Source organism: Lactuca serriola, chromosome 4 (genome assembly GCF_051521515.1).
Source record: "Lactuca serriola cultivar US96UC23 chromosome 4, Lser_US96UC23_V15, whole genome shotgun sequence".
Lineage (NCBI taxonomy): Eukaryota > Viridiplantae > Streptophyta > Magnoliopsida > Asterales > Asteraceae > Lactuca > Lactuca serriola.
In genome coordinates this window covers 393,906,622-393,913,528 of record NC_136411.1, presented here as the reverse complement: position 1 = coordinate 393,913,528, position 6,907 = coordinate 393,906,622, and the positions used below count along the sequence as shown (strand labels likewise).

Sequence of the window (6,907 nt, the reverse complement as noted above, 5' to 3'; positions counted from 1 at the left end):
GGTGAGTTCTCCTCACTATATCAATAGGGTCTAAGGCACCAATGTCGACCCTTTATGGATTTGTATCCGGTTATGGCATGATATGTATATTGAGTACATCCTGGTAGTTAGGATGGTGATATGCTTATGCTTAGTGACCCGGTTAGGTCAGTGTCCTGGTTATAGGATGATGTTATATTAGTGATCGGTTAGGTCTATATCACGGTTATTGGGATGTCGCTATGATTAGTGATATGTTAGATCGGTTTGACTATTATATGATATGAGTTAGCGTACGATATTTATGTGCACATGTTTGTTTGGTTGGGGGGTTGGGTTGAGGTGGTCTTGCATTGTGTTGTAGGCCAACATACCCGATGAGCGGTCCGGATAGGTTGTAGGCCTACGAGGCGGTCCAGTCATGCCGAAGGCTTGGGAGCGGTCCAAATAGGTTGTAGGCCCTATGAGGCGGTCCATTTAGGTTGAAGACTCATTATGTATACTGGTATGTATTTGTTATATGATATGGTTATATTTGTATAGCGTTGGTATTTTGGAGAAACTCACTAAGCTTCGGGCTTAGAGTTGTTGATTATGTTTTAGGTACTTCAGATGAACGCGGGAAGACGAATGAGTGATCGTACAGCTCCTCATATCTCATGATTTTATGGTTTGATTCTGGGGATACTCTGATGATTAAACTATTTTGAAAACAAACTGTAATAACTTAATGGTTTTAAATGTTTTAAAAAGTTTTAAATTGGCTTGAACTTTTGGGATGTTACACTTGTTCTGTTCGGATTCATCGTGTTTTTACTTTTAAAAATTAACAGAAACTAAATTTCATAATGTTGACTGTAATCTGCTTTTCTTATTTGGTTTGATAATTTGTTTTATTATGTAACATGATAAACTTATTTTAACGATTAATAAACTCGTACTTGTATTCCTTAATAGTTTTATGGAATTTAAATATCACAAATTAATGCCTACACTTCATTTTTAAGAATATCTATAAAAATTATATATCTAATATAATTGTAACAATTAAATTATAAATTATAACATATAATTTTAGGCAACTATTATCTGTAGTTACCAACCATTGACTAAGGTTTTAGCAACCATGACACAACCTTATCATTAATCAAGATAAAGATGCACATCGTTAATTTATATATTTTTAAACTTCCTAGTTTTATAAAGTAATAACATATATGAGCTAGGTTCAAATGTTTTTAGCAACTATTGTGTGCATGAATGCACCAATAGGAATTTAGGAAAAAATAAATCATTAATTAAATAATAAAGGGCAGTTTAGTCATTATGTATGTACAATTAATTATATTCCAAAATTATAATTACTAAAATAATGGGTCAATTTCCCTTAAATGTCATTTAAATCCCTGCATCGTTCACTATGTTATCATTCATCCTCAAGATGGGTATGTCAATGTCTGCGTTCACCAACACCTGAATCGTCGAACAACCCTAAAGAACCACAGCCGCCGGCAAACAAGTTCGTCTACTCTCCCTCCCTAAATTTGTTAACCCCTTCCCCTGTCTGTACTATCGAGTATCGATCCACTCCACCTTCTCACAGTTCTTTAGGAAAAGCCTTAAGCTATAACCTGATCAAAATCACTCAGAAAAACATCCACAAACTACTGGGATAATGATCGGAAAAGAAAAAAAGCGAGACATGAGTGAGTTTAAAAGCCTTCACCAGCACTTCCGTCTCCATTAGGGTTGCTGAGGAAGAACTAATTGAAGAAATTAACGAGAAGTTGCAAATCCAGGTAAGCAGTAACGTAAATTTTACAATTCTAGGAAAAAAAATCATAGACTAGTGATATAATTCGAATAATAGTTGATTCCTCTTATTATCTCATCAATTTATTGATGTTAACCCCTTTTTCTTAAACCCTAATTGATGAAGCAGCCTATTTTAATGGATGTTAAGCTTTGCTGAGTTGATTCCTCCATGTCTTACTTATCGATTTTGCGTCTAGAATATGATGTTAATTGTTTTCTAATTTTGCACCTTGATTCGGTTGATTGGTTTTGAAATTGATTTCCGATTTTGCATCTTGAATCTAATTTCCTTTTGAAGTTGCATATGATGTTTACCTTGTTATTGAATCTGATGTTGATCTTGACATGTTAATTTGCTATGTGTAATGTGAAAGTATAACTTTCCACCCACCAGGTGTTCGACATAATGCCAACATGGCATCATTCTTCCTTAAACATTCTAGATATTCTTATATGATAATTATTTCTTTGGATTTGTTCTAGATATTATAAGTTATGTATACGTTAAATATTTTAAGCATTGTGGTTTACGTTTATTTATTCTATGTATATTGGTTTTATAAAATGTTCAATTCAAATTATTCTACTTATTCTATTGTATGTTGTATACTAGTTATTCTAACTACTTCTACTTATGTTTTATGTTCTGTGTTGAGTATTCTATATATTATGTTGTTGTTCCTTTTCAGTTGTTGCACAAAAAGTAGAGTGGGAATTTCTTGGTTAATATGTTGGGAAAATGGAAGGAATCTGAATACTCTGGTCAATCTGTTCCAGTTGGTGGTCTTGCTCATTATGTTACTACACCTTCTCAAGGTAATGACTGACTCCATTCCATATTTCCATTACATTCCATTCACATTCCTTGATTTAAGATGACTTATTGTTTGTTTGCATGTGAATTTCATCATCAGCTTGGCTGATATGGCAGCAAATCCCTTCCATGCTCTCTCTCTCTCTCTCTCTCTCTCTCTCTCTCTCTCTCTCTCTTTTTTTAATATTTTAGTTAATTGAGTAATACTTAAAGGTTTGCAAACCTTATCTTTAAATGGTTTCAAACTTTATAATTTTTGATTTTCACCTACAGTAATATAACTTGTTTGCTTTACCAAATGAATATTAACCTGAAAATTCTTTCAAAATGAGGCCAATATTCTTTTAGAATAAAGAGGGCTTTAGTTTGAAGAAGGTTGCTATTCTTTCAGAATGAAGAAGGGAAATATTCTTCACATGTAATCTTGCAAGTTGATCAGACCTAGACAACCAGAAAAGACAGGGAAGCTTTAATTTTATTCTTTTACAATGATTGTTCTCTAAGAATGAACTCAAATTTTATTCTTTATTATTTTTTTTCATATCAGAATGCAAATACAAGTGTATCACTACAAATTACTTGGCAATGAATTTATGATAGAAATGTCTTGAAGAATGGCTTGAAGACCTGATGGGAAAGACTTGAAGAATAAATTAAAGAATGATCACGCTCATTGTTTAAGAATGTTGTTATTTTTTAAGAATTATACTTGTTATTCTTTCAGAATGTTTGTTGTTATTCAATGAATCATAATCATACAATGTAATTATTTGGTATATTATTAGTTCAAGAATCGATTTTGTGTATTCTTTCAGAATGTATTTACTAGTTTATGGTTGACATTCTATCATTCTGACAGAATAAAATCGAAAAATATATTTACTAGTATATGGTTAAAATTCTATCATTCTGACAGAATAAAATCGGATTTTTAATTTTAAATTAATTTAAAACATTCATATTTTTAAAAATAAAGGAATTAATTATCCCTAAAAATTCGAAATTTTCCTTTTTTAATATAGGTTAATTGAATAAAATGCCCTTATGCTCAAATTTGTCTGATTAATGGTACATGTTATCTTATTCTACTATCATAGACCCTCAGACCATGACCTTTGATTATATTCCATCCAATGGTCCATATTTGTGCATTCTGGCACACAATAGTTACTAGAAACAAAATAACCTAACCCTAACATATATATATATATATATATATATATATATATATATATATATATATATATATATATTATATCCAATTCTTACGAAACTATTAAACCTTAATTTGTATCTAGCGTATTTTCAAAATAAACCTGACTGTATTTGATTTCAAAAAAAGGGTCTAAATAAACCTTACTGAATTTGGCAGTCTCCCTAACGAACAAAAATATTAAATTTGGTCGACCCAAGATTCCTTTGAAACATTATAAAACAAATAAACTAATAAATCAGATAACTTGTAAATTTTGTAGGTCTACATCAACATTTCAAGTAAAGTCTACTAAAAGTATGTTCCCTAGAATAGAAATTAACTGAGGCAATGAAGTACTTATCAAACATTACAAACCATTGTAGTTTGAGAGTACATTGCTATGACTACGTGGCAAGAAATATTAATCTACTTTCACATATACAGTCACAAAAAAAATGAAATTAAAAACTCTAATAAAAATATAAGCAACTTCACACATTGGATAATAAAAAAAAGGAAGATAAATAAACATATAAGAAACTTCACACACATTGGATAATCAAAAAAATGAACACGTGATTTTGGTAGATATTTGGAATGACAACTTCTTAGAATTTACTTAAACGACCCCTTACTCCTTGGTGCAAATTGTTCCTTCCTCTCAGTACCCTCAACAATCAAAATTGCATCAACTCCCAATCTTACTTGTATAGATTGAAAAAATGATGAAAAAAAGAACACAACTTGGAAGAAAATAGTATAAGAGTGAAATAAAAATAGTCAAAAAAACCTTTTAAGGAAATGTCGCTGATGGACAAGGGAAAGTTGTAAATTTTGGGAGAATTACAATGTTGTAAGTTTCGTCATATTGGTTATAAAATCCAAAATCATTGCCTACAAAAATAAGTGAAATCACAAACGATATAAGAAAAATGATTTCAGTAAAATAAAAAATGTCACATGAAATACCTATAGCTAATGGAGTAGGTTGAAATAAACTTAGTTTCAAGTGAGTAAGAACTTCAAAAAATCAGCTAGTGTGTGTGTGTGTTCAACAAAGACATATACTTGAGGATAAATATTGGATGAAAATCAAGACTTTTTTTTAACCTGGAATGCAAACAACCTTAAATGCTGGCAAAATATATATTAGAATTAAAAAGTCGAACTCCAGGTGTATAATTATAGCTTGTGTGTTCCAGAGTAGTGAAAGACTGATCCAAGATTTGATTTTCTCCTGCAAAAAACTCATCAAAAAACACATATTTAAAGAATTACAACAAATTTCACAAAAAAAGTTCAATCTAAGTGAGAGTTATCATACCGTTATCTTGCAGGAGGTGATTTCACTGGTTATGACCTCAATATAAGTGCCTATAAACCAAAAACTGTTAGAAACAAAAAAAAAATAATAAATAAAGACTAAGTTATACCTATATTCTTCCAAGCATCAAAAACATCAAAATGAAGGTGAATATGAAAGGATATCGACTGAGAAAGGAAAAACATACATAACCTTCATGTCTTTCAAACCAAATCCAATGAAACAACTTCCACTTCCTTTTACTCAGCTTCCCCCGTGTCTTCATAAACTAAGAGTAAAATAGAATCATCAAAAAACACAAACTTTTTTCAATAACAGAAGACCATTTTAATATGGTCAATAAAGTTAAAATTTTATCTGAAAATATAATTCTTGGTCATTTTGTTCAATGGAGAAGCAACTAAATAACATAAAATAATTGTTATTGGGTTAACCTTCAAATCAAGTAATCAACAAATAAACCTTGCAAAACAGATCAAATAATACATCGAACATCAAAACAGGTATTAATAAAAATAGAAATCAAAACCAAAACCAACCCCCGATTCATTCATGTACTCAAAAGATTTTCAAATATCCTGATTAATATTCAATAAACACTAAAGAAAAATAATTAAAACCCCATTAATGCACCATATTGAATATATGAAGAACACATACTATTGAATCAGAAATACCTCTTTTCATCAAATTATGATGACCCACATCTGTACAAGTAACTAAAACGATGGAAACCAATGTTAAGGTTCAAAATCTTTGAAGTTAGTTACAGAGTTGGAATACTTACATAAAAGAAGAATAAATCAATGGTACCTTCTCTTCTTCAAAGATGAGACACAGTTTTGAGAATTTTGACTAAATATATTGAAAAAAAGAGAGAGAGATTCCATTCCTAGATGAGAGAACAAATAAACATGAAAATTATATTGTTAGTTTGAATCTGTTTTTAACAATAGTCAATTAACCTGAACACCAAAAATGAAAAACAGTCAAAATCTACCCGGGGGGGGGGGGGGGGGGGGGGGGTTTAACAATAGCAACGATCATGTTTTTCTTAGAATACCAAGGAAAAAGTAGTAGAGGAGTAGAATATCTAACCTGCTCCTGATTGGGGGAAAGAGATTATAGGGTGGGATTTCTTTGAACCATATTTTTTGAACCCGAGGGTGGCTGAGCTTCCTAGGTAAGAGAAGGAGAAAGCGGAGTAAGAATCGTCGATTGGCATAGTCGATATAACATCGATTCACGATTTCTTTTGGTTTCTTGTAATCGTAATCTTCGCCGTCTCAATTTGATCAAAAACACAGATTCAACAGTAGGTGGAAAGCAATCAAGATATACAATGTCTTGATGTAATTCTTCACAAAATCGTCTTGGAAGGGCTCGATTATATGAGACAATGGTGAAGCTGATGATCAAGAAGAACGCATGAACAAATATGATAAGAAATTAGCGATGGATCGTTTGGGGATGAATGGTTTGTAGTATTGACACCATATATAAGGGAAGGAATCGACAGATATCAACTGAGATATCAAGATTCAATATCAAATCCATTAGGGATTTAAGGGTCAGGTGTTTTCAAAAAATTGAATGCATATGTGATAGAGGATTGATTTGTAACAGCTTCCTCCTTAATTTAAGTTAACTATCATACATTTTTACCTGACCTGATAATACTCGGTATATTTTTAATGCATAAAGTGATTGTAAATATCGCAATAAGGTTTGTACAACTTAAAATTCAGCATTTTACCAAATATGATTTATAAGGTATATA

The 6,907-nt window shown here is 31.2% G+C and overlaps 1 long non-coding RNA gene across 1 annotated transcript; it reads right to left on the bottom strand.

Moving 5' to 3' along the window:
* Positions 1-4,234: 4,234 nt before the first annotated feature.
* Positions 4,235-6,009, bottom strand: LOC145100825 (uncharacterized). Its single transcript, XR_013705263.1, has 3 exons — positions 5,320-6,009; positions 5,128-5,177; positions 4,235-5,040 (listed from the first exon to the last, which is right to left on the bottom strand). It is a non-coding gene; the product is annotated as an uncharacterized LOC145100825 (long non-coding RNA).
* Positions 6,010-6,907: the final 898 nt, after the last annotated feature.